The following is a 9,222-nucleotide window of genomic DNA, read 5'->3' on the forward strand; positions in this document are numbered from 1 at the left end:
CACAACAATAGCATCTAGTGTGAATGAATAAAAATTATACCTATTTTTGTCAGATTGGTAAAAAATGTATTTTTCAGTGTGCTGCAGAATTTTAGTCATTAGCTTCTATGTGCTATGAGATCAAAAAAGTTTGAAAATCGCCAGCCCAGGCAGTCTAACAAGCTAGCTACCACACATTGTCAACACGTAATGTGTTACTACATACCACATTTCCTTCAACTCTTTTTTGGGGGGCAGAGAAGAAAAAATATAGAGATACTTTGGGCATCTTAGGTATATGGAGGTTTTCATGTACATCCATGAAGGTCCACTGTATATACACAAATATCTTTAAAGTATCTAACATATTCCAGGTCCTTTCTCACTATGGTCTCTCTTGGTTTTTAAATAATACATGGGCATGATTGTGGAACCAAATTTGTTCAAGAAATATAGGAAAGGAACTAAATTTCCTTTGCACTCCTGACCCTGAATTTTCTGCCTTCTATCCTGAGGCAGGTATAACTATCAGCTTATAGTGCAATCTTCCAGATAGAGATAGATAAAGAGATAAATATAAAAATAGATATACACAGCCATACATTGATAGAGATACAAACAAATAAAAGACTATGGATACATTTGTACATGAGATCTATCTGGAAAATGTCCAGTTATTTTTAATAGAATAAGAATTGATTGCCCTAGCTGGTGTAGCTCAGTGGATTGAGTGTGGGCCTGTGAACCAAAGGATCATGGTTCGATTCCCAGTCAGGGCACATGCCTGGGTTGCAGGCCAGTTCCCAGCAGGGGACTCACGAGAGGCAACCATACACTGATATTTCTCTCCCTCTCTCCTTCCCTTTCCCTCTAAAGATAAATAAATAAAATATTTTTTAAAAAAAAGAATGGATTGTGCTGCATTGATGTAACCTGGCAACCAAGGAGAGTGGACTGGAATACACATGCATGAACAATGACAACTTCACTGTACTAGTCAGTGGAGGTGGTAGGGGCCATTGAATGAGCATGTGTACTGTGTGGCCCTCACATTCAGAATGACTGAGTGAATAGATCAAGAAATCTGCATCAAATTTTGTGTGAAGTTTGAACATTCCTCTACTGAAACTATTCAGATGATTCAGAAGGCTGAAGCTATGGGAAACTGGTGATTGGCAGACTCATCACTACAATGCACCTGCTCATGTATCACATTTCTTGCAGAGTTTTTTGGTGAAATATCAAATCACCAGGTGACTGAGCCCCACCACAGCCCAGATTTAGTGCCCTACAACTTCTGGCTTTTCCCCAAACTAAAATCACCTTTGAAAGAGAAGAGTTTTCAGACCATTGATGATATTCAGGAAAATAGGACAGGGAAGCTGATGGCAAATGGGAAAACTATGTAAGGTCCCAGGTGCCTATTTTGAAGGGGACTGAGGTGTCATTGTCCTATGTATGATGTTTCTTATGTCTTGTATCTTCTTCAATAAATGTGTCTTTTTCATATTACATGGCTGGATACCTTCTGGGCGTACCTTATATGTGTATGGACAGGACATATTTAGATAAGGAGAGCTAGATGCCTGATAAATTGATAAAAACAATTTATGAATAAAATATCTTATTTAATAGGTTTTGAGTTTACACAATTTTGTTTTGTGAATTGACTCAAGAATTCTTGAGGATTTCATCCTTTATGAGCATAAATAGGTTCTGTAACATGTACATTTTGAATGGGTGAAACTTCTTAATATTTAGTAGAGTTTACTGAAGTCCTTGATGGTCTCAAAACAGTAGTACACTCTGGAGGATCTTTGATCAGTCTGGTATCTGCAGCTTATGTGGGAGTACACATTTCCTGGATGTTGGCCTTTCTTTACATGGAAGAGGGAAGTTACTATTTCAGTTTGAACAAAGTCACATTTTATAAGGGGTAAACACAGCTCATATACTTTAAGAACCTCTCATGTGTGAAGAAGGAAAAATAACATGACTTTTATCTGTTGTTCATGGAAATTTTGCACATTTGTGGGTTTTTTGGCAAAAAAGGAATATTTTTTGAAATAATATTTTTTATTTTAATTGTTGTTCAAGTACAGTTTCTGCCTTTTACTCCCATTCCAGCTCTCCCCACCTCCCTCCCGTTTCCACCCCCCCTTTTTTTGTTCATGTGTCCTTTGTACTTGTTCCTGTGAATCTTTCCCCTTTTCCCCTAAAATTTCCTCCCCTCTTCCCTCTAGTCACTGTCAGCCTGCACATTTGATTTTTCAACTTTCCATCTTTATTATAGATGACATAGCATGAAAATCCCTATAAAATTTCTGGCAAAATTGTAAATAAATTCTGATGGATACTTGTACTTAACTGGTCATTAAAATGAACTTAGGAAGATAAACTTGTGGGGGGCTCACTTAATTGGATCAACATTCTATATTCATAACTGATAGATGGACCCTATTGTATAAGCCCTTTCTTGTAACAGAGTTGCCCATTTTATGAAAGAGTCTGAAAAACTGAAAAATATCATTAATTAAAAACAATTCTATATCACTTTTAATATCAAATTAGCATAGATCCACCATGAAGCATGTTGGAATTAAGCTGACTTTGTTTGAGGTTAACAAAGCTGTAGGACTTTATATATTTGTTTAAGCACAGACCCCACTTTCTGTGAGGCTTTTTTAAAAAATATTTTTATTTATTTATTTTTAGAGAGAGGGGAAGAAAGGGAGAAAGAGAGGGAGAGAAACATCATTGTGTGGTTGTTTGTCATGTGCCCCCTACAGGGGACCTGGCTTGAAACCCGGGCATGTGCCCTGACTGGGAATCAAACCAGTGACCCTTTGATTTGCAGGGTGGCACTCAATCCACTGAGTCACACCAGAGGAGGCCTTTGAAGCTTTTTATTGAAGCAGTTTGTGCCACAAGAAATTGTGTACTTTTGTTTTTTAAATAGTTGAGGATACAGACCAAGTCCCACAACGTCACTCTTTTCAACAAAGCAGATAGTTCATTTGAAATTCAGAAGTCATGTAAGAGACTCTGTCGTAGACAATTACAGTGTGATTTTGTGAAATGAATTTACACTTTTAGAAATGCATACTTTTGAAAGAAAGGCCTGGATTAAATGCCATTCATTACTTTAGAGATGAAATAAAAATAACATATTCAAGAACAGTTTTCTGAGTCCCCACAATTTACTTTATTCCATCTTATTTTATTTTTCAAAAAGCTGACTGTTTTTCCAATTTTGCCTGTTGACTGTGTTGAGATATAATATCCTGGGCTTGTGATATAAAAACTACAAAAGAAGCCCTATTGCCATCATTAAATTTCTTAATTTTTCTGGGAGGACTAGGTCTGTATCCTGGTCAAATCTTTGTCCTATTTTATTAAAAATTTTAAAATAAATTCTAGTGAGTGTGTGGTGCTTTACATTGTACAAATGGCTCTCTGTCACACTGTCTCATGTTTCTCACAATAATTCTGAGATGTATGTTTGGGAAATCCTCTCTCTTCATATATAAGAAACCCAGTATCAGCAAGAGAGGGGTTTGTCCAGGTTAACAAGGTCTGGTGCATAGTGAACCCAGTGTCCCTCCCACTCTTCCTGCCCCGAGGTCCACACTCTTTTCACCACTCAACTCCTCAGGAATTAAGTGGGGAAACAAGCTGGTAGTCATCCAACAGGGTTTTAATCTATCATCTCTTTAAATTCCTCAACTACTAAGAAATCCAAAATGGAATGATAGGCCATTTCTCATATAAGCTAAGAAAATATAACCTTGAAGGTGGTGTCTTGGAGAAACGTTAAGAATCAATTGAGGGCAATTTTCATCAAATCAAAGGCCTCTCGTCTGTCATGAGGGTTTCAGAGAGAGCAGCCTTTTCTTTCTTCCTGCACCCACACTTCTCATGTTCCTGCCCAGCACCCGTTGTGGGTGCCATTGCCATTCCAGGGAGTCAAGGAGGCTGGCAGATGGGATATTTGTTCCCCAGCTGCTTGTTATTTTTCGAACTTAATTTAGGTGGTAAGTAGGTGTTATAGAATGGTTCTTAGATATATTTTTTCTGATATTCTCCAGGAAAGACACAATGTGATTCAGACAGTTCAATAAGATTGTTTTCATGAAGTGGCCGTGTCTTCAATGTGCTGCATCCCGAGAGATAGGAGAGAACAATGCAAGAGTGACAAAGGAACCACCCAAATATCCTATCAGAGGCTTTCTCTCATCAGGCAATACCCGCCTGCAGATACAATTCAATCCGTAGCATTAAAATGGGTCATTATCCTGTATGGCATATCATTAATGAAAACATTACTCAAACTGTGTGACCTTCCTTTAGTTTTTAGTATGGTATTTCCATACCTCCTTCCCTTGAGGAAAGTGTCAATGTCCAATTATTTCTTCTAAACCAGCACACCTCTGTGGAATGGAGGCTCATTCATACACAGGCTTTTCCAGAACTGGAACTGCTCACAACCCGCCTTCTGCCTGACACTCTGAGACACCCACAGTTTCCCTGAACAAGTCACAACTCATGGAATTTTCTACAAACCAGTTACAAGCTGTGTCCACAAAAAGCTACCAGGCCAAGCAGAATGATTATGGGTAGAAAGTATCTGAAAGCTGTGTGACCACAATAGCAAACATAATGAGAGTGAGGAGAAGATGGAGGGATGACATTCTGTTACCCCAAGTTCCAGTGCCTCAGTGATACACCCTTTCTGGGTTGAGTTATATATATGCTGAGGCTCTATGCATGTATGTGTGCATTTAACTTTTAAATTGGAGGCTTTCATTCCTCCCCTTCCAGTCCCATCCTTCTCACAACCATTCCAAGAGGCCACATGTAAACTGAGACTGTTATTTGTGCTGTTATTTCCAAAGCTACCACATATTCCTGTGGAATATCCTCTGTTGGGCATTGGTTAGTAAATTAGACACCCTGGCTGAATGTACTGAATCTCCCTGAAAAGTAGGGACAACTAATTACTTGTGAGTGGAAAATCACTTATAGAAGCTGGGAAAACAGTTTAAAAGCACAAGAAGTTATTTTAGCTTTTTGTTATGACCAATTTACCTGAATGGCATGCATAGCCTAAAAGCATAACTTATATAATCAGATGGGCAGTGGCTTTCCTGTAGCCAGGTTTTTAACCATTGTGCTTTGTAGAGCTCTAGTTTGATCAATTCATATGATAATGAACATTCCATTAGCTACGGTCTCCAAAGGAGCCATAACAGGGTTTTTTTTTGGGGGGGGGTGGTTATCTCATATAACACTAAATATATTATTGTAAGAACTTTAATATTTTTTTTATAAATTTGTCTTTATTTTACTGAGGGTTTCAGGGAGAACCTCTTTCTCTCCATCCACTCCCTCCATTTTCCCTTTCAAAAGTTTTAGTAATATTTTTTATTTTAATTATTTTTTTCATTTTTTAAAAGATTTTATTTATTTATCTTTTAGAGGGGAAGGGAAGGAGAGAGGGAGAGAAATATCAATGTATGATTGTCTCTTGTGAGTCCCCTTCTGGGAACTGGCCTGCAACCCAGGCATGTGCCCTGACTGGGAATCGAACCGCGATCATGTGGTTCACAGGCCCACGCTCAATTCACTGAGCTACACCAGCCAGGCTCTACTTTTTTCATTTTTAAAGCACCCCCAAAACATTGTTTTATATGATTTTTATATCATCTTTACATTCATATAACATTTTGAAATCATAAAGCATGTACCTATTTATTTTCTTATGACATGAATCCACATGTTTCTTGGGTCAAATATCCCCTTCTGTAGTTAAACTGTACTCAGTGAATACCCATATGTATATTTTACTGCAAAGGTTAATATTCATTCTTGACCTTTACCTCAAGGTCACACATCAGTGCTACACAAACTTTGTTATAGAAAACATTTCCACTACATCCTAATATAAACCTATAACTCTGAAACCCCAAAACTTCTAAAACTGAAATTATTTTCCTAGAAATTTTGGTACACAACTCTTTGTCATATAAACTTAAAGGAGTGTGAGGCTATATATAGTCTATCATGGAGTGAAGTTTTTATAACAAACTGCAAAAGTGTTCATGAGTTTGATTCCCTGCTGGCAGAATTACATAAAACATGTGCTATCAGTTCCTTATTTTTTTTGAAGTCTGAAATGTTTTGGTTTTCAAATTACATCTGACCAAAAGAACTTAAGATGAGAGATTATGGGCATTACACACACATACACACACACATAAGTGTTCATTTTATTGGACATAAATTCAGACGTTTGTAAGCTAAAAACTATAAACAGAATTTTTTATTTGTTAGGTTTTTTAATTTGCTCATTTTCTTCATGACCGTCCAAGGAGAAATGTGGTATGCAGTGTTTCCAGACATATTTGAATGAGTAACCTCTTTATCAAGGAGCTTCTTATGTGTCAACAACAAAACTTTTTTTTGAAAAAACCATATAAAAGTACTAAGAGCATCTGCCCCAGATTTGGATGCTCGTGCAATTCTCTCACTTGCAACACTCACAATATTGTACTTGCAAAGTCTTGAATCATGTCCCCATCACCAAATCTAATGGCTATTATTTAGTTCCCATCTTTCCTGTCATAGTAGTTAACACTGTTGATCACCTACTGCTTGAAACTTTATTTGGCACCCAGGTTACCACTCTGTGCTGTTTTCTGGTGCTACTTCATTTGCTGTAGGTTTTGTCTTCTTTGTTGGAATAACAACCTCTAATTAATCTTTAAATGTTGGAATGCCTTAGAGTTCACATGTCACATCTGTTCTTTTCTTGATCTATATTTACTATCTAATGTAATCTAATTCCCAGGTCCCTAATTTTAAATGCTCATCTATATATGAAAATCCCCAAATGTGCATGTCTACCACAAACCTTTTTTGCTAATACCCATCTTCCTCTGCTTTGGGGTTTATTAGGCATCTTGAATTAACCATGTTGTGAAATTGTATTCCTGATTGTTCCCTACCCCACATATAATCTATTTCCCAGAGTTCTCCTTCTCAGTATGTCAATTTACTAACCATGTCCAACCAGCTCTTTGAAGGAGTATTTGATTTGCCAAAAAATGCAGGTCCGTAAGTAATTATACTTACTTTTAACATTGTAAATGTTTGGCCTTCATTTTGAGTTCCAATTCGGCACAAAGGTAAAAGATTTAATTCAGTCATCACTGCATCGCCATTATAAAATGTTCTTAGTCAAATCAAATTCAAATCAGATGATTAAGGATTTCTGTATATCCCTCCTTCCTCTGCAGATGGCTAACATGCTCAAAGGCTCATGTGGATAATGCCATTCTAGAAAAGTCTTGAATGTGGACAGTCGACAGAGCTTTGTGTAGATGTCTTCTGAAGGCACCTTACTCATAGGCTGTCATGGTGTCCAGGCTCTGTAAGTTCATCCACCCACACTGTGGTTTGTTTCTCTCAGTTGTGAGGTCCTTAGAAGATCATCAGCATCTCTCAGCCCTTCTGAACTCCCTTATTGGGAGAGAAGGCAAAGATATGAAAACTTGCAGGTGCTATCCTGTGAGAAAGATTCTGAGTGTGGTAGGCATCTCAGTCCAGACCTTTCAGCTGCCATTTTTCTTCTGTGTGCTATCTATTTTCCAAGTCTTTTAAACCAGTCTTTAAAAAAAACAGCCCTGGCTGGTGTAGCTCAGTGGATTGAGTTCAGGCCTGCGAACCACATGATCGAGGTTCGATTCCCAGTCAGGGCACATGCCTGGGTTGCAGGCCAGTTCCTGGTTCCCAGCAGGGGATGCACGAGAGGCAACTATACATTGATATTTCTCTCCCTCTCTCCTTCCCTTCCTCTCTGAAGATAAATAAAAATAAAATATTACAAAATAAAAATAATAAAAAATAAAAATAAACAAAAAACAAAACTATACTATCTCTCCCCTGAGAAGGAAGAGGGGAAATCTCAGAATCCCCACTAACAGAGCCACACTGTCTAACATTACTCTTCTCTGACTCTTACCCAGACTGAAATAACTCTGCCCAGTCTACAGATTAGGCAAATTGGTATTTTTATGCATTCCATTTGCTTTCAAATACCTATTACAAACGATTTCAGGCATATATGATTATAGGCAATGTTAACTCTAAGCAGCTTAGATATGAAGCAGTATGTATCAAACTGAGGAAGATACCTGTATCAGTTTAGTTAGCAACAAACAACCCCCAAATTTCAGTAGCTTGAAACCAAAGTGCATTTCTCATTCACACCAAATGTTCCATGTGGATTGGCAGGGATGGTGTCTCCGGGAGTTCATGCAGACTGATGGCAACTTCATCCCAACGTATAGATGATCACATCTGATGCAGAAAAGTCAGCTTTTCCCCAACCCTTATACTTCTTTCTTGTCTCTGTAATTGCCAGAACTGCAAAAACAATACTGAAATATAATAGTGATCATGAACATGTTTTTCTGTTCCTCATTTTAAAAGGGATGGTTTTAGCTAGTCACCCTTAAGTCAACCACACTTTCATTGTGGTTGATGATGTTTTGCATAATTTTCATCTTTTTCCAAACTATGATTTAAACCTAAAATGTATTTTGTTTTGGTGCAGGGAAGAACGCAAACACAGTCCCCCATTACCACAAATTATGTAGTCAAGTTTCCCACATTTGGGGAAATCACAGGGGTCAGTACATCCTGAGTGCAATGGAAAAGCCTCACCCTAGGAAAGCCACCCATATGATCAAAGTATCTCCCCTGACAGCTAAGTATAAAATGTATTTCTTCTATTTCTATTTGTTTAGCAATTTGGCTTTTGATATTCAAAACCAAATGATGGCACTAAAACAATTTTAATCTTTTCCTCAGCATTCTGCTATATGTTTCCATTATCTGGGGCAAGAAGTGTGGGGATGATTCAGCCTCTTTGTCTTGTTCTAATGGGGAAGAACTGTGTGGTTCAGATAAAAGGAATTGTCAGGAATGACATGAAATCAGTTATTATACCAAGATATTACCTAATAGCGACACTTAAGGATTATTTTTTTCAAAATCTTACTTCTAACATTCATTCTTATTATTGCATACAGCTGATGTGCAGTCATGCATATGTTACTATTTATCCATTCCTCCTGCTTGTAGTTGTTTTCAAGATTTTACTACTCTATAAGAGATTCTGTGAACATTCTTGTACATATGCTGTGGTGCTGCTAGTAGTGGTGGTAGATATATGCAAAC

The 9,222-nt window shown here is 37.6% G+C and overlaps 1 non-coding gene across 1 annotated transcript; it reads right to left on the bottom strand.

Annotated features, from left to right (window-relative positions):
* Positions 1-8,593: 8,593 nt before the first annotated feature.
* On the bottom strand, positions 8,594-8,757 carry LOC118999780 (U1 spliceosomal RNA). The gene has a single exon (XR_005069174.1). It is a non-coding gene; the product is annotated as a U1 spliceosomal RNA (small nuclear RNA).
* Between the last annotated feature and the right edge of the window lie 465 nt (positions 8,758-9,222).

The sequence above is a fragment of the Sturnira hondurensis genome, unplaced genomic scaffold, assembly GCF_014824575.4.
Source record: "Sturnira hondurensis isolate 20B ecotype Veracruz unplaced genomic scaffold, ASM1482457v3 Scaffold0015362, whole genome shotgun sequence".
NCBI lineage: Eukaryota > Metazoa > Chordata > Mammalia > Chiroptera > Phyllostomidae > Sturnira > Sturnira hondurensis.